This window comes from Trichosurus vulpecula, chromosome 1 (assembly GCF_011100635.1).
Source record: "Trichosurus vulpecula isolate mTriVul1 chromosome 1, mTriVul1.pri, whole genome shotgun sequence".
Taxonomy (NCBI): Eukaryota; Metazoa; Chordata; class Mammalia; order Diprotodontia; family Phalangeridae; genus Trichosurus; species Trichosurus vulpecula.
In genome coordinates, this window is record NC_050573.1 from 429,781,153 (window position 1) to 429,805,393 (window position 24,241).

General features: G+C 37.8%; 1 pseudogene; it reads right to left on the bottom strand.

The window, feature by feature from the left end:
- LOC118839478 overlaps nucleotides 1-10,706 on the bottom strand; it is a 31,614-nt pseudogene extending 20,908 nt beyond the window's left edge.
- Nucleotides 10,707-24,241: the final 13,535 nt, after the last annotated feature.

Below are 24,241 nucleotides of genomic sequence, written 5' to 3' on the forward strand. Positions count from 1 at the left end.
ATCTGTTGTGGATCTGACCTGACTGCCACTGGAGAAACCTGCCAAATATAATGATAACAAAAAGTGGTGAAGCAAGCATCAGAGGAGACCCTTGACAGGCATCTTGGTCTACACAGAGGAACAGGTTGATCCTGTGACTTTAACAGCAACACCCCACTCCTCTATCTTTGATGTGTGCTGGTGCGCTACTGCCCTCAAGGACCATTTTGTGAAGCTCATTTCCTGGTATGACAATGAGTATGGTTATAGCAACCATGTAGTAGACCTCATGGTCTACACAGCCTCCAAGGAATAAAATGAAAGCCATGGACCTTCATCCCCAGCCAAAAAAGGAGATCCACCACTAGGAGCCTATGTTCCTGACCTTCATTCCTATATTGGGGATCCCATATCCCATTCAAATCCTTTGTCCCAAAGCACCCCTGTAGCAGGGGGGAGAAGCCTAGAGTCCTTATTGTGTACCATCGATAAAGTCACCACATTCAGTGCAAAAAAAAAGAATTTGAGGGTCATCAATAAAGGATAATTAGCAATAAAAAGGCACTGAATCAAGAATTCTCCCAATGCATATATTAATAATACTTCAGCCTTGACTGGGTTCTAATCCCAGCTATATAACTAACTGTGTGACTGTGAACAAATTATTTAATTTCCCTGTGACCATAAATTCTATGATCCTAGAATTATGTTCAGTTACATTTTCTCACATTTAAAAAAGAGTAAATAAAATATTCATCATGCAGGACATGCCATCACACTGATAAAATAGCATAGCACACCTTTGATTACCTAGGCCTTGTAGAGAAGACCAGACTAGAGTAAGGTAGAGAGTTCACAGATTACATTTCCTCAAATATAGCTAGAAATGTAGTAGGGGATGAATTTGGATTCAGAAGACCTAGTTTCAAATACTGGCTGTGCTACTTATAACTTAAGTGACTTGGGGCAAGTCACTTCATTCTCTTTTGACCAATTTCTTCATCTGCAAAAGGAGAGACTTGGATTATATCTAAGATTCCTTATAGCTCTAAACTGATAATCCTATGGCCTGCCAATGAAAAGAATGAAGCAGGAGAAGCAATAGCTCTTTTCCTCAAAAACTACCAGTTCTGATGGGGTGGGTCCTTGAATTTTGCTGTCCAAGGTGCTGACTAGATACAGTTGCCTTAAATAGACTATGATGCTGTTAACAAATCTGAGGCAACAAAATACTGAGCAAATTAGGGGAAAAAATCCATGATACAGCCCAACAAATGAAAAACAAACAAACCTATTACCTGGAAGTGAGAAAAAGTTGCCACTTCCTAGAAACATTCTATATATAGAATAAATTACTATAGGTTAACTATGCATACATAAACATCATTAAACACAGCAGGAGGATGAGTCTGAGCACATAGCAGCACTGAGAAATCAGCTTCAAACATTTTACAGAGGGTGGTACTTTAGGACACCTTCATCTGTGCACAAATATTTCTATCAGTGGCAAAAATAAATAATTGCATTCATAACCATAAATTTGTTTAAGGTTGTATTAGTGAAGTGCAGGCCCTGGCAAAATCTGGAATGCTTTTAGTATGGATCTTATGATGGCCTGTATGTCTACTGACTGAAGGTAAGGCCAGTCCATGTAGGTTTGGTGAGTTATCACCAATTTGGCAACAGGGTGATAAATTTTGAGGCCCCTATTGCTCCTGAAGACTGTCTGATAAGTTGCAAAGGGCTGCGAGCTACATTGATGCAAGGGGTGCCAATTACCCTGATCTCTGTTAAGTACTGAATTAACTATAACTTGCAAGTATATAAAGTTCATAAAATGAGGTTGCACTGCAGGTAAAGAGCGTGGTATTATCTTACAGGCTACCTTACTCCTCAATCTCTCCTAGGAAGGATTTCTACTATTATACACTTCAACTAGCATTCTGAGTTCATAATAGTAGAAATCCTTCCTAGGACAAAGGTGTATGCACAGGCATTGCCTTCCCATAATGCCTATCCCTGAAGCTTTTTGTTAAAATTCAATTCACAAACATTTATTAAATGCTTATAAATGCAAGGCATTGCTCTAAGTGTTGGGAATACAAAGACAAAAAAAAAACAGAAGCAGTCACTACCCTCAAGATGCTTATATTCCTCTTGAAATATGCATCTCTCTCTCTCTCTCCTCTCTCTCTCTCTCTCTCTCTCTCTCTCTCTCTCTCCCTTTTTATATAATAAACCTATTAGCACCATTCACCCATCAGAACAGATTCATTTTTCACAATACCTTCTGTCACCTCATGACAGGATACAATGGAGGGTCAGGAAATGTCTAAGGATGGAATTCTGACCAGAAAGGGCAGGCCTGAATGGAGTGTCCTAAGATGGCTCAGACCTAGAGGTAAGGCGTGCCAGAAATAGGGATAGAGAGTCATTGGTAACCTTCATCTACTCACTGTATTGCCTAATGCTGGCTTTAGTAGACAGAAAAAAAAAATAAGTCAGCTTATGCACAAAGCTAAAGATGAAGTCTGGAAGTGATTACATTTTACATTTTGAAAGCAGATACAACCAATACAAGCAAAATGACATAGAAAGGAACAGGTGGTCAAATTCTAATTAAGCTTCAATTATTTTGTTAATTTTGGATTTTTTCTTCTCGCATTCATTATAAATAAAGTGTTACTGATCTTCCTTATAAACAGGTAGCATAATATAGTGAATAAAATTCTGAGCTTGTAGTCAGAAAGACCAAGTCTCAAATATTGTTTTCTTCAATCGATCAAGTGCTTATAAGTGCATACCACGTGACAAGAAATATGAGGTGATGAGAATACAAAATCAAAATGAGACAATCTCTACCTTAAGGAGCTTACATTCTATCAAGAATTTTGATATGTTCATAAATGAGTATATATGGATGGAACCTGTATGTCACTAATTAAAGGGAAACTGTCAGGTGAGGACACATCCTCTACCAAAGCATCCTCTACCTCTGTACCTTCTCTCCAACTTATAGTATTAGAGTTACCTAAAGCCCCAAGAACTTAAGTGACTTAACCAAGGATCATACAGAAAATATGTGAGAGGCACACCTTGACCTAGGGGTTCCTGTGGTTGGCCAGCTTTCTATCTATCCATTATGTCATACTGTATATCAAGTAAATGCAATGTAATTTTGGCAGGATGGCACTAAGTTGGAGGACTCAGGAAAAGCTTCATGTAGAAGGAGGCATTTGAGCTCATACTTAATATTAACTAACAATGGATATTATTAATCCATCTCAGCCTCAGTTTCCTCATTAGCAAAATGTGGATAATTATGTACAGTAACTATCTCAAAGGCTGTTAAGAGATTCAATGATAGTAATGTGCATAAAGTCTTTATAAACATTAAAGCACTTCTAAAATGTCAGGAATGTTACAATATACTTGCAAAAAAAGTATCCATGCCAAAATATATTAAAATGAAATATAGTTTAAATACATTTATTAAACTGTTAAATAAACTAAAATATTAAATTGACTAAAAGTTCTCTTTCTTTGATCTCTCTGCTCTTGCTCTCCCTCTATCTCCCATCCCACCTCCCCATCCCTTTCCCTCTATCTCTTATCCTCTATCTCTCTCTCTCTCTCGTTTCTCTCTCTCTTCGCTCTCTCTCTCTCCTCTCTCTCTCTCTCTTCTCTCTCTCTCTCTTTCTTCTTACCAAGTCCTATCCTCAGCATCCAACAATTGAAGAAGACAAACATAAAGCCAGGAGTAAATGGGAAGGGAAAACAGCACAGACAATTAATGTCCCCTGGAGAACACTGTACTGAATGGAAAGGAAAAGATGAGGTATGATCAGAGTGAAACGGGAGAAATGCCCATATTATTGTAAAACACAATGTGAGTGCCCCAGGTCTCATAGCTTGTGTTAGTTGGTTTTTTGGGGCTACATAATAGAAGGGGTATGGCTTTAAGCTGTATTCTTCCCTAAGATGCCTTCACTCAAAAGCTACACTTTACTGTAGCTAACCTGGTACTCTTCTATTCACTTAGGCCATGGATGTTATGAAGAGAAAGCTAAAGATCTGTGGAAACAGGAGCTAGTTAGATCTAGTCTACTTTACCAAGGATTGAGTCCAGTGGAGAAAGTGAGAAACATTAAGAAATAGGAAGATTAGGCCTGCCTACAAAGAACAGTTAGATGAAATAGAATTACTATATTCTGAAAAATGGAACAGCATATTCAAGCACTTCAAGCACTGAACTAAGCACTTGTGATACAATTTAAAGGCAAAACAGTCACTATTGCCAAAGAGCTCACACTTTAATTAGGGGACAGAACACATAGGGTTCAGTTGAAGGGTGGATGGAAAAGTCCAGTGTTTCTTAAGATGTAGCAACAAAGCAAATGATAAAGTCCAGTGGACTACTGTTTTACTAGAAGATTATATTTGGTGACTGCTTGGTCATAAAAGCAGTGGAAGCAGCCATGTCCCTGACCAGGGCCTTTTGGGGAGGGGATAGTGGGCCAAAGGGTTGTAGAAGAGCACGGTTCTAGCTTTTATCTCCAGGTGGGATGATGCTGGCCGTCAGAGTCCACATCTAGCTTGGAGATGTTCAGAACCTGTTGAAAAGGTTTATCATCTGTGAATTCTAGAATCACCAGATGGTATAGATGGAAGGGACCTTAGTGACCCTCTACACCAACCATTTCATTTTATAGATAAAGAAACTGAGGTTCAGAGAGATGAATGTCCAATGCCACACAGCCAAGAAAAATTTCAATTGTCAACTCTCAAACCACACTATGCAAGGTACCCTTAACACAGACCCCTCAGAAATTCAAGGAAAATGATTATTTTGGAGGTTTCCAAGTGTATGAATGCTAGGCTATGACAAGTAGGATAGTGGTGACCAACTGTTCCTTTCTTCTTGACACAGAACTGATTAAATTCAGCAATACTAAGTATCTGTTATATGCTTTGCTCTGAACTAGAAAAAAATGAGGGTATGATTAAGTTAACTATAAGCAGTGACTTCATTGGAACTGAGAGACACTACAGAAGATTCTCAAGAAAGATTATGACATTTTTTTTCTTGAATTCAATATTTTATTTATTTTTTAATATTTCACAATTGCATTTAAAATTTTTTAATGTTCTTTTTTTAATTTTGAGTTCCAAATCTCTCCCCTCTTGCCCCTCCATCCCTTCAGAAGGCAAGCAATGTGATATCAAGTATACATGTGAAGTCACGAAAAACATCTTCCATGTTAGTTGTGTTGCAAAAGAAAACACAGACAGAAAAGAAAAACAAAGAAAATAGTTTAAAAAGTCTGCTTCAATTGACCCTCAAGAGTCCATCAGTTCTCTCTCTGGATAGATAACATTTTTCATCATGGGTGCTTTGGAAGGGTCTTTGACCATTTACTTCATTAGAGTAGCTAAGTCTTTAATTACAATATTGCTTTAACTGTTTACAGTGTTCTCCGGTTCTGCTCACTTTGCTTTGGATAAATTCATGTAAACTTCCCAGGTTTTTCCGAAAACCATCCTACTCATCATTTCTTATAGCACAACAATCCAAAATCATATAATACAACTTGTTCAGCCATTCTCCAGTTGATGGATAGTCCTTCTGTTTTCCAATCTTTGCCAAGATGTTGGCATCTTTAAAAGCTGAATCAGCAAGCCACCAATTTTGCACAGTTTAGCAAACAAGGGGAAGAAAAAATGACTATGAGGGGCTCTTCCTGTCAAGAAATTTGGATTTTGTAGTAGTATTAGGAAAAGCGAGGAAATGATAAATCTGAAAAATTAATCTTTTTTAGTCGATCACAGGAGGCAGCACAGGGTTAACACCATTCCTTACTTTCATTAAGGAAGAAAATGGGAAAATGGCTCATAGGAAGGAGGGAAAGGAAAAACAAGATGACCTAACAACTGAAACCCAGGAAATATCTTTTATAGCAGCAGGGTTGCCTTTGGGAATCTGAAAATTATTTTCCTTCACCCAGCAAAGAAGGATGTTCCCTAGAAACTGAGGAGATTGGCAACACCAGCTCCTCTGGGTATTATGGAAACAGTCACCTCAGGAGTCTCTGACTGCTGGGCCTAAAATAAATCCAAGCTGGAAGCCAAATTTGTTTCTATCCACTTTGCATGCAGGGAAACTGCCATCACAAGGGTGAATACTTGGTGAGGCACATGAATATTTACCAAACAGGGTAAAACAAACTGGGGTCTTGAATTTGTGATTCATACTAAGTGCAAACTATGTGATTAGCTCAGCATCTCCAAGATTAATGTTGAGCTTGCCCAAAGACTTGGATTATTATAATTCTTAGCAAGGAATTCCAGGCAGAAAAAGTACATGTTCAATAAGGTGAAAAAAAAGAAGCAAAACAGCATAAAACATAACCATCAGAAACAAATAACAAATTTCGCAGTGCTGGTAACACTCTATGTATATACCACAGGTGCAAAGTTTCACTCTTATAAACATATAATTTACCCTTTGAACAACAGGGGGTACTCTTAGAAGAGAATATCTCATTTTAATTTTCCTCTATTTGAAAAAAATCCATTGGTACTTCCTTCACAGAGCTAGAAAGGACCTGAGGCATCATATCTTCTGGAGTCAAGGCAAGGCATTTGTGCAACCTGAGTAAGGTTTGATAATTCTTTGAATTAGTGTCCACCAGAGCCCTTGAGCTTTCATTGCAACACATGAAGCTTGACATGAAAAATGTAATGCACAATGTTCAAATATTATATGTGATTTCTGACTTTGTCTAGTGCTTTTTCTATATGTCATACTACACTGAAGAGATTGAGCTAGAACAATTATTACTCACGTTATGTGGTACTTTAACATTTACAAGGTGTTTTCTTGACAACAGCACTGTGACATTGGTATGGAAATATTATCCCATTTCAAAGATGAGAACATTGAGGTTCAGAGAAATTAAGGGACCAGACAGTGATCAATACTAACGTGTGAGAAACAGGACTAGAATCCAATTCTATAGGTACCAAGTAATTTTCTCTTTTCATTATCCCATGCTGCCTCTTTTAATACAAAATTCTTCTCACTCCCTGTTCAGGACTGCTGTGACTAGGGTACTCTGTATTTTGTAATGAGTAACTCTGCTTGTACATACATTGCATCCATCTCGAGTCACTGTTTCCAATATCCTTGATGGATTGTCTTTCTTTTTATTAATTTTACCCCCATTAGCACAGTGCTTGGAACATAGTAGTCACTTAATAAATATTCATTTGATTGGATTGGATACAAAATATGAAAGAAAAAATATGAAATTGCTAATTTTTTGCACAAACAAAATTAATGTCTCTAGCATAAGAATGGAAATGATTGGGGAAAAGTCTTTGTTTCAAAGATACGCTCAAATAAAAGTTTGGTATCCAAGACATATAGACATATCATAGTTAAGCTGTAAGACTAAGATAATGACAACATACTACACACTTCCAGTAGAAGTGAAGAAATCACTTTTTTAATGAAAAATAATTAGAATTATAGTAGATTTTTAAAGGAGGACAACAGAGAATCACAAAAATTAGAAACACATTAACAAAATTTAAGACACATAGATATAATCAATAAAGGGAGAGATGGGATATTTGAGAAGCAAACATACTTTCCAAATTTAGAGTCATGTCTCTTCAAGGACATTTTTAAACAATCAGCGTGCTCCCCAGTTAACAAGAGAAGTAAAGCAATATAGGTAAGACAGTTGCTTTAAAAAGTAATCATTTCAGAACTTTATGATGCCTAAATCATTGGTTTAGAAGGACATTTTATTTATATTTTTTAATTTAAATTTATTATTTAACATATTGGTTTTCAGCATTGATTTTCACAACAGTTTGAATTACAAATTTTCTCCCCATTTCTACCCTCCCCCCCACTCCAAGATGGCATATATTCTGGTTGCCCTGTTCCCCAGTCAGCCCTCCCCTCTATCACCCCCCTCCCCTCTCATCCCCTTTTCCCTTCCTTTCTTGTAGGGCAAGATAAATTTCTACGCCCCATTGCCTGTGTATCTTATTTTTTAGTTGCATGCAAAAACTTTTTTTTTGTTTTTGAACATCTGTTTTTAAAACTTTGAGTTCCAAATTCTCTTCCCTCTTCCCTTCCCACCCACCCTCCCTAAGAAGTTGAGCACTTCAACCTAGGCCACGCATGTATCATTATGTATAACCCTTCCACAATACTCATGTTGTGAAAGGCTAACTACATTTTGCTCCTTCCCAACCCATCCCGCTTTATTGAATTTTCTCCCTTGACCCTGTCCCCTTTCCAAAGTGTTTGTTTTGATTACCTCCACCCCCATCTGCCCTCCCCTCCATCATCCCCCCTCCTTTATTTTTTTTTTTATCTTCCTCCCTCTTCTTTCCTGTGGGGTAAGATACCCAACTGAGTATGTATGGTATTCCCTCCTCAGGCCAAATCTGATGAGAGCAAGGTTCATCATTCCCCCCTCACCTGCCCTCTCCCCTCCTCCACAGAACTGCTTCCTCTTGCCACCTTTATGCGAGATAATCCACCCCATTCTATCTCTCCCTATCTCCCTCTCTCAGTATGTTGCTCTCTCATCCCTTAATTTCATTTTATTCTTTTAGATATCTTCCCTTCATCTTCAACTCACCCTGTGTCTGCTCTCTCCTCTTTTACATATATATATATATATACATAGGTATATTAATATATATAAAAACACAACATATATACATACATACACATCCCTATATATACACATAGATACATACATACATACACATTCACTTATATATATACATAAACATATACATATGCATATTCCCTTCACATACCCTAATACTGAGGTCTCATGAATCATACACATCATCTTTCCATGTAGGAATGTAAACAAAACAGTTCAACTTTAGTAAGTCCCTTGCAATTTCCGTTTCTTGATTACCTTTTCATGCTTCTCTTGATTCTTGTGTTTGAAAGTCAAATTTTCTATTCAGTTCTGGTCTTTTCACTGAGAAAGCTTGAAAGTCCTCTATTTTATTGAAATCCATATTTTGCCTTGGAACATGATACTCAGTTTTGCTGGGTAGGTGATTCTAGGTTTTAATCCTAGCTCCATTGACCTCCGGAATATCGCATTCCAAGCCCTTCGATCTCTTAATGTAGAAGCTGCCAGATCTTGGGTTATTCTGATTGGGTTTCCACAATACTCAAATTGTTTCTTTCTGGCTGCTTGCAGTATTTTCTCCTTGATCTGGGAGCTCTGGAATTTGGCAACAATATTCCTAGGAGATTTCTTTTTGGGATCTATTTGAGGAGGCTGATCGATGGATTCTTTCAATTTCTATTTTGCCCTGTGGCTCTAGAATATCAGGGCAGTTCTCCTTGATAATTTCTTGAAAGATGGTATCTAGGCTCTTTTTTTGATCATGGCTTTCAGGTAGTCCAATAATTTTTAAATTATCTCTCCTGGATCTATTTTCCAGGTCAGTGGTTTTTCCAAGGAGATATTTCACATTGTCTTCCATTTTTTCATTCCTTTGGTTCTGTTTTATAATATCCTGATTTCTCATAAAGTCACTAGCTTCCACTTGCTCCAATCTAATTTTTAAAGTAGTATTTTCTTCAGTGGTCTTTTGGACCTCCTTTTCCATTTGGCTAATTCTGCCTTTCAAGGCATTCTTCTCCTCATTGGCTTTTTGGAGCTCTTTTGCCATTTGAGTTAGTCTGTTTTTTAAGGTGTTGTTTTCTTCAGTGTATTTTTCAGTATTTTTTTGGGTCTCCTTTAGCAAGTCATTGACTTGTTTTTCATGGTTTTCTCGCATCCTTCTCATTTCTCTTCCCAATTTTTCCTCTACTTCTCTAACTTGCTTTTCCAAATCCTTTTTGAGCTCTTCCATGGCCTGGGACCAGTCATGTTTTTCTTGGAGGTTTCTGTTGTAGGCTCTTTGACTTTATTAATTTCTTCTGTCTGTATGTTTTGGTCTTCTTTGTCACAAAGAATGAATGCAAAGTCTGAGACTGAATCTGGGTGCGTTTTCGCTGCCTGGCCATATTCCCAGCCAACTAACTTGACCCTTGAGTTTTTCAGTGGGGTATGACTGCTTGTAGATTACAGAGTTCTATGTTCCACGTTTGGGGGGGAGGTGCCAGCTCTGCCACACCAGCACTGCTCCTTCCCCAAGAACCCCCAACCCGAACTGGGCTAGATCTTCGGCAGGCTGTGCACCCCTGCTCTGATCCGCCACTTAATTCCTCCCACCAGGTGGGCCTGGAGCCGGAAGTAACAACAGCTGTAGCTGCCCCACCTCCGCTGCCCCCGGGGCTGGAAGCCGAACCGCGAACTCCTTCCACTCCCGCAGCTTTTCCCACTAACCTTCTCCGCAGTCTTTGGTGTTTGTGGTTGAGAAGTCTCGTAACTGCTGCAGCTCACTGAATCAGGGCGCTAGGGCCCCCTCCGCCCGGCTTCTGGTCTGGATGGCCCACGCTGCTCAGGCTGGGCTCTGCTCCACTCCGTTCCCAGCTCCCAGCTCCCAGCTCCCAGCTCCATGAGGAATAGACCTCACCCAGAGACCATCCAGGCTGTCCTGGGCTGGAGCCCTGCTTCCCTCTGCTGTTTGTGGGTTCTGCCATTCTAGAATTGGTCAGAGCCATTTTTATAAGTTTTTGGAGGGTCTCGGTACAGAGCTCACACTATTCCCTGCTTACCAGCCGCCATCTTGGCTCCACCGAAACCACTAGAAGGACATTTTAGAGAAAAAAAGGGAGGAGGAGGAAGAGGGGAGCAAGACAGAATTATATCAAAGTAAATTTTCTATGCTTTACAAAAGAAAAGTCAAAATTAAAGTAACCTACATAGCTATGGGGTAACTTTTACAACATTCAGCTAGCAGCTGTTGTGGGTGAAAGACCGAAAGTCCAACAACAAGAACGCTGCCAGCACAGGTTCTTGTGCTTACTAAGGAAAGTAACATTAAGGGGTTAATAATCTATTCAATCCAACATACAAATATCATTCACTTGGTTCAGGAGGAAAAACCCAGCAACCTGAACTTCAGCAAATACAAACAAATTACAAACATACACTATAAACAGACCAAATCACAATTCGGTTACCAGGAAAGCATCAGCATCTGGGTTTACAAGCTGGGAGCTCTTAACAATGGTTTCCCAGAGTCACACACCACTCTTCCAGTGACTAGAGCCCCAAGGGAGAATGCCAACTCTGGGTTTATATCTTGTTCAGGTCATGTGGCCTAAAGCTTCTGACTTCACAATATGTGACTCACCCCATGTAAACTAGGCTTTCCCTTGAGATAAGGAAGTCATCAAGACTCCTAATTTAATCAAAGAAACAAGGCCAAACTCTTCAAGTGCTAAAATCCGACCTTAATTACTGTACGCAACTAGCTGCTGCAAAAAGATGAAGTATCTGTAAAATGAGGGAGAAGAAATAGCAAAATCATTCTGGGTCTTTGCCAAGAAAACTCCAAATAGGGTCACAAAGAGTGGAACATGACTGAGACGACTGAACAACAACAACACATGGTTAATAGATAAATGCATCTGATTATAATATCTCTATCAAATCTAGATTAATAATACAGGTAAGAATTGCTATGAATGAACAATTAATGAAGACAAACCAACAATTTCAAAAATCAATACAAATGATCTGAATTCCCAACAAAATAGAAAAGAGTCATAGAATGTATTTAAAAGCAAAATCAAGATGCTGCTTACAGGAAAACACATTTAATTGTGAAAAAACTAAATAGATTCAAAGTTAAAAGCGGTCTAACATTTGTCATGCTACTGAAAAAATACAGAGATGGAAGTGACTAATTATATTGGACAAAGAAGTGCTAGGGTTTACTGGAAAGAGTATGAACTTGGAGTCCGGAAAGACCTAGCTTTGAATTCCACCTTAAGAACTGTGTGACCATGGGTAAATCACTTGACCTCTCGAAACTAAATTCATAAATGAAGATAGCACTTGTCATACTCCCATGAGATTATTGTGAGGCTCAAGTGAGATTATACATGTAAAGTGGTATACTAACGATTAGTTATTATTTGAGGCCTGCCAAGATAAAGTCTAGAGGAAATGTAATCAAAGTACAGACATGCTGACTGATCCTGTTTGTCAAAGTCCAATACATTGCAATTAGGGGGCACCTCTTGAAAGGTGAAGGCAGTGAAATATTTAAGTATTAATTTATAAGTAACAATACAGGTATAAGATTGATTAGCCTCAAAACAGACTGAACAAACTGTAGCCTTTAGCCCCACCACCCCGCTGTCCTAGTGCTTGATCTTATATTCATTCTGTAAGACTTTTCATGGGAATTCATTGTCTTGGCCCATATGGTCCCGTCCAGTCAAAACTTTAATATATCTGAAGTTAACCCAAGCCTATACTTTCAGTATTCACCATGCTAACAATCAGTGGCAGAAAACAGTAGTGATGCAATAAGCATTAATAGTAAAGAAATCAATATTAAAGTATTAAAACTATTATCAGCCATATTCTTGAAAGAGTATAATGTATTCTTTGATTCTTCATTCTGTCTCTCACCTGACACCTGCCATCTGCCTCCCCCTCCAAGCAGATTAGTTTGAAAAATAGCTTCTTCTAACTAGTGGCTCTGATAGTAAAATCACAGGCATAGAGTCTTCATGTAACTAGAATATACTGATAGAGGGCCTCAGGTTGAACATTCTTCTGGGAAGGCCTGAATCTGAACTTGAGATCACTGGTTTCCTCTGCTCAAGCCCATTCGTGCAGTCTGCAATGCTTCTTTCTCCATGTGGCTGCTCTTGGACCAACTCTATGCAAGTCATCACATTTTTCTGCATCCGATGTTCATGACTTCTCAGTCCTGTGATAGGAAACATTCTTCCCTGGATGTTAACACAGGAAGTACAAAAAAATACTCCTCAGTTACTGAAATAAATTTTTCTTTCCTACTAATTCCTTGAACAAAAGGTTAAGGGAGCAGCCCTCCTTGTTTGGGGGCAAAAATTTCTTCACTACTCCCATGTATCCAGAGCAATCTTCTCTTCTTCATGACTACAAAGATAATGGGGAAAGGAAGGGACCTTCCCACCACTCAGGCCCCTGACTACAATGCAGCAATGGGCTCTAATAAAAAGTTCTAAGAAAGATTTAAATTAGCCCCCTGTAAATCTATCATCCAGTAATTTAAAATGGATGCCATGGAGGCAGTCATACTCTGCCATGAGATCCATTAGGATGATAGCAGGAATATGTGGTTGGATGGCCTATTGGTTTGAGCTAGCATGGTTTTTTGTGATCTTATGTACAAACACTGCCTCGAAAAATTTTTTCAAGAAAGGTCACAAATGCTTGGAATAATACAGATATTCATCTACACAATTTACTCTGCTATTGGGGGCTGGAACTATATCCAAAAGTCATTTTTTTTCTGAGTCTTCTCTCACTTATAGGTCTCCAAGGCTTTCTGGAAAATACAGCTAGACAGAGAAGCCTATGCAAAAGAACATCAATCAACATTTCTTATCACATTTTTAAGTGACCTAGTCTAAAGCAGTAAAGATGTTCGAAACTTTTTTCTTTGTTTTTTTTTCGAGTATCAGAAGATAAAAGCCTGAATATGTTAACTCTAAAACAGCTCTGGGTTAAAATGAAAGATTTCCTCTAAAACAAGAGTGTTGGCACTAAATCAATGAAGATGAATTCACTAGGCTTTGTTATTCCCGTCTCTTAATCATTTTTTGATGAAGCTTATGCCTCCATTAGTCAACAAAGGAAGAAATCTCTTAGTCCTCTTTTCTGAGGCCATTGTCTATAGGTAGTCGATAACCTATGGATTATTGGTCCATTCCTTTAAGAAAGCTTCACAGTTGATACTAATCACTACTGCTTGTTTACTCAGCCCCAGAAGGAGACATTGACTGTTAAAACAGATAGATCATTGCTGCAGTAGATAACATATGAAGCATTTCTTGATGGAATTGCATAGTATCTTCTCCCACATATTATACACAGGAAGACTGATTAGGGCTGAGGCAATGGCCATATACCATGCCAGATACAACACTTAAGAGAAGCTACCAAACACTATTAAGCCCTGCAAAACAGGCTCCTGCGGTCTAATAATCATTGGAGGCAGGAGGAATTGAAATCAATAGAAGGGGGAGAAGGGAAGGCATTGAAGAGCTAATGTTAATATGCATAATTTGTAGTCAGAGGCCCAAGTCATCAATATATACATATACATATAATATATATATACACACACACACACACACACATATATATGTATGTATGTTGTGATGCATGTAGGTATGTATGTACAAATATGTATGTGTGTACATATGTAAAATGTGCGTGTGTGTGTGTGTGTGTATTATCATTGAGTGTTAAAAGATGGAATGGCATAGGTTGGACTGTTTTTGCTATTAATTTTTTCACTTAGTGAGCAGGACAAAAGTGTTGAACTGCTCCTGGAGGTAACACAGGCATCCTTTCATTTTTGTTAGTCATGTCTGACTCTTCATGGCCCCATTCGGGGTTTTTTTGGAAAAGATACAGGAGTGGTTGGCCATTTTCCTTTCCAGCTATTTTACAGATGAGGAAATGAGGCAAACAGGGTTAAGTGATTTGCCCAGAGTCACACAGATAATAAGTGTCTGAGATGAGATTTGAACTCAGGAAAATGAATCTTCCTGGCTCCAGGCTGGTACTCTATCAACTGCACCACCTAGCTGCCAGATATTCCTTTAGTTTTCTAAAATGAGAACTGGATTTGGAGTTATAGAATTCCAGAATCTCAGAGTTGAAAGACCATCTATCTGGAAACCGTAATGTGAACAATAATTCTATCCATACCATGACCAAAAAGTGAAGCTTAGGCTCTTGCTTGAAGATATCACTAAATGGAAACTCACCACCTCTAAGGGATAGTAAGCTATCAAGTTGTAAGAATCAATTAAAGGAGACAAAACCGTACTCACCTTAGACTAGCTACAAAGCTCATTGGATAATATTGACTCCTTAAGGGTTATCCATACAAAAAGTTTAAGATATGTTTGGTCTCTAATTCAATACCAATCCCTGGTCCCTGCTTGGCTATATAAACGGAAAATAAAGTCACCCCTGTAGGTAGCTGAATCCAGGAAGGCCAACTCAGTCCAAGCACCCCACTAGTTCGGATATCCTATAGATGGCTTATGACTATGAGGTTTTATACTAAAGTAAACAAAGGAAGATAGAATAGCTATAAAGTCAGCCTTTGAGTTGGGAAGATCTGAACCCAAGTCTACTCTGAGGCAAAATGGTTAGGTAACTCTGAGTAAATACCTAAACTCTCAGTGTCAAATTCCCAAATATGTCTTTAAGATTATAAGTTGAAGAAAGAAAAGAAAAAAAAAAGAAAAAGAAAAAAGAAAAAGGAAGAGAAGAAAGAGAAGAGAGAGAGAAAGAGAGAAAGAAAAAAGGGAGGAGAGGGAGGAGAGAGAGAAAGAAAGAAAGAGAAAGAAGGAGGGAGGAAAGAAGTAGAAAGAAAGAAAGGAAGGAAGGAAGGAGAGAGGAAAGAGAGAGAGAAAGAGAGAGAAAGAAAGAGATAAAGAAAGGGAGGGAAGAAGGAAGGAAGAAAGGAAGGAAGGAAGAAGAAGGAAAGGAAGAAAAGAAAGAGAAAGAAAGAAAGAAAAGAAAGAAAGAAAGAAGAAAGAAGAAAGAAAAAGAAAAAGAAAGAAAGAAAGAAGCAAGAAAGAAAGAAGAAAGAAGGAAGGAAGGAAGGAAGGAAGGAAGAAGAAGAGAGAGAGAAAGAGAGAGAAAGAAAGGGAGGGAGGGAGGAAGAAAGGAAGGAAGGATTTCCTCATTGGAATTTTTTTTCAACTTAAGGTTAGGATTTTGAATATGTTACTATTAAATTTTATCATGTTAGATTTTACCAGTATAGCCTATTGATAGCTTTTGAAGGGAGTTCCAAAAAGTATTTTACAAATCTTAAAGCACTATGTAAATTATGTAAAAGCTAACTATTTATTATGTTTTATAATGAAAATGACATTTAAAAAGATGTAATACCATCTGTACCCTAAGAAAGACTGGGCCTTTCCATCTGATTTCCAGCTGAAACTTTTTTTACTTTTTACAAGATTTACTCTCCCATCACACCTCACCCCTCCCCACCCATACACACACTAACAGGTTGGTTTCCCGAAAGGAGATCAGCTGTAGTTCCCATATGTGATTCTAGAGCAATGGTGGAGAACCTTCACAGAACAAATCCCCTTAATAAAAGGATTTGTTCTGTAAAACTTGGACTCAGTCAAAAGGCTGCACCCAAGGACCTAGAAGGCCTCAAGGCCACAGGTTCCCCATCCCTGTCCTAGAGGGTATCATGACAGGTTAGAGATATCTTTTCTAATGCTACGGGCCTCAAGCCCATTTGGTGCGTTCTCCCTAATATCATTCACCTACAATAATCACTTAAAGCACTACATAAATACTAGCCGTTATTGTTATTATTTTATCTAGGTAATTTGTCCATCATTATATTATGACTTTATTTCAAGTTCATAGCATTACCTGGAAACCTAATCTAATAACTCCTGTAATGATAGTCTATAACTAATGGGCTGCTAAGTGGAATCAGGAAGACTCATCTTCTTGAGTTAAAATCCAGCCTCAGACCCTTACTAGCTGTGTGACCCTAGGCAAGTCACATAACCCTATTTGCCTCATTTCCTCATCTATAAAATGAACTGGAGAAGGAAATAGCAAACCACTCTGGTATCCTTGCCAAGAAACCTCAAAACGGGATCAGGAAGAGTCAGGTACAACTGAACAACAGCAACAGTCTGAAGTAGATTCCCACAACACAATAATTTCTATTTTTCTATTCACTGGACCATAACCAAAACCCACCACAATGTTGCCCCTGCATCTTGGGTTCGTGGATTTCTTCACACAAGCACCATCTCCTAATATATAATTCCCCCTTTATCTATCCTGTTTCTTTCAAATAAAACATTGCCTTGTAGAGCCATATTCTGAGTCCCATCTCATGGGATCTCAGTGAAGACTTTGTGGTCAAATTTGTCTCCTTGCATTAAAATCACTGTTTGTTAACCACGTTTTGTTAAAGAACCTCTCTTATTGCTTATAAGTGCAAAACGGATGCTCTGTGCGGTCTGGTATGTTGGAAAATACACTAGATTAGTGTCAGAAAACCTGCATTGGATTTCTAGCTCTTCCACTTGCTAATTGTGTAATGTTGGGCAAGTAGCTTAACCTTAGTCCTGGCTAACTACCCAATAAATTGAATAACGATAGTATCCTTGCCCCCCTCCCACCCAGGATTCAATTAAAAAGAATAAGCCTTATTAATCACTGCTAGTAGTTAAGATAGCAATGTAATAGGTCATATAGGAGCTAATTCTTCCACATATACTCTAACAAAGATGCAAAAAGGACACCATATTGAAAAATGATTAACAAATCCAAAGAGAAAACAAACTGGAAATTCCTTAATCCACCCCAGGACTGAAGTAAAGGATAGCCAGAAGTCTTGATACACTGGGAAAGGGGAGAAATTAGCTCAAGAACAACCTAAACAAGCCAAAAGCTCTAGTGCTCTAACCAGAGATATGCAAGTGCACCTGAAACCTGCAGCATTCTCTACCATCTCACAGGGGGCAGGAACCCCTAGAGCTCTAGTGGGGAAGTTTTAAAGAAGATTGAATCCCACAGTTGTCTGACTACTCTAATTGTTGGCACAAGACCAAGAGTGGATAGTACTCTGACCAGGATGCTCCAGGAGGGAGAAGTCCATAGCACTCTATCCTAAAATGCTCCAGAGGGCCTTTAAAACTGCCGTCTTCTGACCTAGAAAGATCTCTGGCCTGATGAACTCAAGCCCTGCTGGGGCCATGCGGCTGGGAGCCCCCAGGTACTCTAGGGGCAAAGATGCCAGGGAAATGAAAGTCAACAGCAGAAGCCCAAGAAATTGAGATCAAGGCCAAATATAATCTGCCCACATTACTAGTGTGTGAGAGGGGGTGGAAACTAACCAAATGCCTTCTATGATACAAATATGGTCTTTATATCTCAAGCAAGAAGAGGAAAAATTAGAAAAAAATGAAACTATAGACCAATATCACTAATGAATATTGTCACAAAAATATTAGTAAAGAGTTTATAGCAATATATTTGAAAGATTATGCTATCAAGTTAGATTGCTAATGGGAATCAGGATTGGTTCGATATTATAAAAACTATAAACATAAACAACCATATTAATAACAACAATAAAAATTACATGATTACTTCAATAGATACAGAAAAGGTTTTTTGGCAAAATACAACATAAATTTCCATTAACAACATTAAAAGACATAGTAATAGGTGGACATTTCTTTAAAATAGTAAATAGTAAAAAAAAAAAAAGTAAAAAAGTAAATAACACTTATCTAAATCAAAGAGCCAGCATTACATGTGATGGAGAAATGCTGATGAGATTCCAAAAAGATCAGAGGGAGGTGAAGCAAGGATATCCATTGTCACACTAACATTTAATATAATTTTAGAAATACTATGTATATCAAAAAATCAAGAAAAGAAAATTGAAAGAATTAGCATAGGTAAAGAAAAAAGAAAATTATCACTTTTACAAATATAAGTGTACACCTGTAGTTACTGCAACCGGGAAAGCTGAGGCTGGTGGATCATGTGAGTTCCAGATTTCAGAGCTGCAAGAGATAGAAGATGATCAGGTGTCCACACTAAGTCTGTCATCAATATGCTAAGCTACCACTAGTGGGAGGGGGTGTGAAGGACAGAAGAGCATGATGGAAACCATTAGGGTGTCTAAGCATGAACTAATTGGCCCAGATCAGAAACTGACTGTGTTGAAACTTCAGCAATGGGGTCAGGCAGAGAATGGTGGCTGGACTTCCAGGTTAGGAGAGATAATAAGACAAGCAAAGAAAGTCAAAATAAGCAAGTATCTTGTGCAAGGAGCAGCAAGGATTCCAGTGTCACTGAACTGTGGTGAGGAATAAGATCTAAGACCTGGGAGAGGGAACATGGTCTAGCCATTGTGGAAAGTAATTTGGAATATGCCTCTAAGGCCACTAAATGGTACGTATCCTTTTGGCCCAGTGATATCACCATTAGGCATGTATATGAAAGAGAGTTTTAAAAAAACAATAAAAGACCTATATTTACAAAATATTCATAGCAGCACTTTCTGTAGGGGAAAAAAACAAGAAACAAAGGTAAGACCTGTCAACTGGGGAAAGACTGAAAAATATGGTGTATGAATACAATGGAATGTTTAATAATACAAAGTTAGAGAAGGCATGGACTTATAGGAAACTTGGAGGGCTTATATGAACTGACATAAAGGGAGAGGCGCAGAACCAGGAAAGCAATTTATCAATGACTACAACCTTGTAAAGCAAAACATCTTTGACAGACTTAGAAACTCTCGATGAAGGGACCAACCACAACTCCTGATCAATAATGAAACATCTTCTGACAGAGAGATAATGGACTAGAGGGGCAGAATGAGACATGCATTTTCAGCCATGGCCCATCTATGCTTGTCACATGAAAAAAATTATGGAGGGAAGGACAGAGAAGCATTAGGGAAGAAAGAAAACAACATCAATAAATCACGTTTCAAAATGCACAGAAGAGAAAAAATAGTTATTCAAAAAGAAACACATATAAGCAGGACAGCTATGAAGTTAGCCTGTTTAGTTTATCACATGCTTTTTTAAAAAGGTATATATAATAGAAGTCCATGGTTTCATATACAATCCTCTGTTTTCTATTCTTTGTACAAGCAAATGTTTAATTTGTCAACATTCATCAAGGTTAAAATAATTTCATACATGTTACATATATGTAAGCAGATACTATGTGCAGAGTTCTTTGCTAAGTGATGGGGAAACGAAGGTGGGAAATGATAGTCATTAGATTTAAGTACTATATGAGTTTAGGAGTAGAAAAGATCCCCATGAGCTAAAACACTAAGGGAATAATTCATCATATGGGGAATATAAAATGGGGAATAAGCAGCAACCTTGGTCCAGTCAATCTGCCGCAGCTCATTATAGTTATTTCATGCACATACTGTCTTTGTCCCTGGGTTTTCTGCTACTCACTAGACATGTGAGTATATATTATGATTGCCAAAATAGACCAACCAAAACTTTTAATCATGTCCAATTCTGTTGCAAATGTATAGTCCCTTTAAAAGAATTGGAACCCAGAGAAGTCTGAAAGAGCCTAACTCTCATAGCAGAAACTCTCTCATTTGTTTGTCTCTGCATATTAGGCCCTATTCCAAATCCATAACCAATATCTCCCTAGAATGTAATACAGTCAGTTTGCAATTAGTTATGATGGAGAAAAGTAACACAGGATAACTCAATGTTGTATATTATGCCAAATACTTTTGTATTTAATTCTTGAATGACAATTTTATTTCCATTATGTGTACATCCAGAATGCTACATAGGTTTTTATTTTAAAATATATAACATGAAATCATACGGAAAACTGGCCATCTTGCTGAAAATGGACTTTTCAAAGCAAATTATCTGATTAGATTACCTACATTATCAAAAGCAATCCGATAATTTTAAGGCATTTTGTCTTAGGTTAGGAAACACAATCGAAAATGTATTTGTCATGATAATTTTTCAGAGTCCAAAAGATAAAGACACTATTACTGTGTTTCTTGGTTCACATAAGACCTATTGTCAGAGGATTTTCTTATTTGTATCTAGGAAAATAGCTTGCCTGCAGACAGGGCTCCCTGCTGGCTTAATTTGGAAGATTTAAAAGGATTAAATACTTTACATGAGATACATGATAGTAGATTTTTCTTTTCTAGGTTACCTGGGGAAAATAAACAAAATCCTCAACAAAAGCATTTCCAAAGCAATAAAGTAAGTCTATATTCAATCAATAGTAGTTATTGAGTAGACATCGTGCAAAGTTCTATATTAGATATCATGCAGTCTAGTGTGGTTTTAGGCATAACAGAAAAAATGGCAGAGTTATGTGCAACAAATTTTAAGTATACAAAGAAATACATAATCAAATAACAAGCCTTTATTAAACCCTCTTAGATCATAGGCTCTGGGTTAACTCTCCCAATCAGGCCAGCAAATAGAGTCTGAGGCTAGCTACATCTCCCCTCATGTTCCTACGTGTAACATTAAGTGGTCAGTCTAATATTAATGCTCATGAACCCTCTTCTCATACGTTACCGCTACTAAGAGCAATTTCCATCTAATCCTTAATATCATTAATCAATTAACAACCATTCATGTTGGCAAGATAAAGTTTCATGTACAATCATCTTTTTATTGTACTATGTTGTGAAAATGCTTGTTTTATGCTGTAAATTAAAAATTAAATAAAATAATAAAAAGAAGTCATAGCAAATGAGCAGAATCATACAATACAGTAGCAGCAATATTGTTTTAAGAATGATTGTGAGTGAATAAGTTGTTTTGTCTATTGTAAATAGTCAAATTAACTACAAGCGACATATGAAGAAAGACACTATCTGCATCCAGAGAAAGAACTAATAAATAGATGTATAGAAATAAATGTGTATATATATATATATATACATATATACATATGTGTGTATATATGTGCATATATGTGTGTGCGTGCACAAGCACACACAATCCTTTATGTGTCTAATGGTAGCCATCTCTAGGGCTGGTGGGGGGAGGGAAGAAAAAAAGAAATTTACATGATAATTTTGCTATATATTTGAAAGGAATAGCAAACTGTGCGTAGTAGATTTGTAGTTCATATATAATCCTCTTTTTACTGTACTGTTATGGAAATGCTTGTTTTTATTCCATAAATTAAAAATAACATTTTTTTAAAAAGAAGTTATAGCAAAGACCAAAGTATAACAAATTCCCAAGCTGGAAGAACACTTTCTCTGCCATTTCAGTCCCTAACCAGAGTAGATTCAAAATTAAATGCATTATTGTAAAAGGCCCCCACGTTGCTCCCATAGAGCAAATGGATGAGTTTTTCCTTTGCTTCCAGACACAGTGTCTCACTGCTGGACTGAGTCATCAGTCACTTTCAGCACCCACTCCTTCCTGGATTTGGATGCTGTGGCTACCAGGAGCTCTTTCCATGGACAATGAACTCTGGTAGCTCTTTGCACCTTTCAAAGCTAACAAGGCCATAACTTGTTCTGCCCCATCTCTGATACTCATTCACCAAGATCAGGAAAGAATAAAGACTAAAGAGACAGAAACAGAGATTCCTTGTGTCAGTGCCACTTCTGCCACTGCTATTTACCCTCTTGCCTGGAGACTTGTAATAGTTCTTATCTAACACGATACCAGGGAATAGAGAGCATTCATTCGTATCAACCCTTTATATGCAAGCTCAACTCAGGTTTGGCAGGTCATTAAAAAGCTCATTACCACAAAGTAAGACAGTAGGAATCAGAGAATAGCTGCACATGGTCTGAATGAGTAGGAAAAAGGACACCTCCTCATATATTTTCAGAAACATCAAGCCTTTAGTGGACTGACAACAAGTAGAGCACATGTAATATGATCAAAGGACTGGGCCTCATTGACCAGTCCTCCCATTACATGCATACCATATTCCCTGAACTGTGTTAAGTGCTGAATATGCAAATACAAGCAAGTATGAAAATCCTTGTCCCCAAGAAGCTTACATTCTGATGGAGGAAAATAACAAAGGAGAAACTGGTAAGGGAAGAAGGGTACACATGGTTTGGATCTGGTGGCCAGAAACTGAGGTGGAGGCTGAGTTCTAGGTAAGAGAAGGTTAAAAAGTCCCCAGTCATATCCCAGAGTGCTCCCTGAGATAGAGTCCAAGTCTCTGGTAGAAAAAAAAGGTAGGGATGATGGCAAAGTGTAGGTGGCATCATTTAGAGCTCTCAAACCATAGAGAAAATAGGAATAATAAAAGATAGGGGAAGAGGAAGTAAATAGAGGGTTTAGACTAGAGTCCCATTTAAAGTGGAAGCTATAGTTATGAAAATACAACACCACGATACTTGTATTTAAAAGCCTTTAGAGAAGGGCTTCTTGGGGCAGCTAGGTGGTGCAGTGAGTAGAGCACCAGCCCTGGTATCAGGAGGACCTGAGTTCAAATCCAGCCTCAGACACTTGACACACTTACTAGCTGTGTGACCTTGGGCAAATCACTTAACCCCAATTGCCCTGCCTTCTGCCCTCCAAAAAAAGAAAAGAGAAGGGGTTCTTAAACTGGGGTCCACTGATCTTTAAAGAGTTTATGAATAGATTCCAGGGAGCCCATGAATTTGAATTACAAAAGATTAAATCTTTATTTTCACCAATCTCTAACTAAAATTTAGCATTCTCTTTATTATGAGCATAAACAATAAATCTGATTCTGATTCTATGGAAAGCATACACACACACACATACACATACACACACACACAACATAGCACAAATCACATGCACTTGCACACAAAAATTAAAAGCTCCTGCTTTATAGAAAATATCCTAGAATTGCAGTAGTATTTGATGCTCATTAAGTATCTATTCAATTAAAGCTAGTATATGCAAATTGCCATAAGTGGTGGCATGGACATCAAAGTATTGAGGAAATTCATTAATTTTCATTCTCCAGAGCAGAAAGTGAGTTCTTACTTTTGAAAACTGTAGCAACCATCCGTTTCCCATTCCTTTGCAGAAGCGAAGGATCCTTAGGTATAGGCCATTGCATATAATGTCATTTTTTAATATATTGATTGGTTTTATTTGATTTTTCTGTTTTTCTTTTTTGCATTTTTTTTGTATGCAGGATGGCTCTCTGAAAGGTATGATGGGGAAAGATATAAAGGGAAATCTAGGTGAAGTATATACCAAAGAAATCAATAAAAGTCTTAAAATGAAGAACAGGAAATTCTCCCCAAATTACATGGACTGTCCAGTTTTAAGTAAGAATCAAACAGTTTCGAAACACAACTTCTGGTAATGTCTGCCAAGTGTTCTAATCTAAAGAATTTTTATTTTTTCAAATTCATCAAAATTTTCCAGAAATCCATTAATGTTAATCCTTTTGCTTACCTATATATAATATTACTTTTAACAATTAGTAAGTTAGATATTTGCCTCTCAGTTTTGGCAAACCAAAGAAACTTGTAATTCTACAACTTTTGACAAACCATGAATTTCCAGCCCCTCCCCCTAAATTAGTTTGAA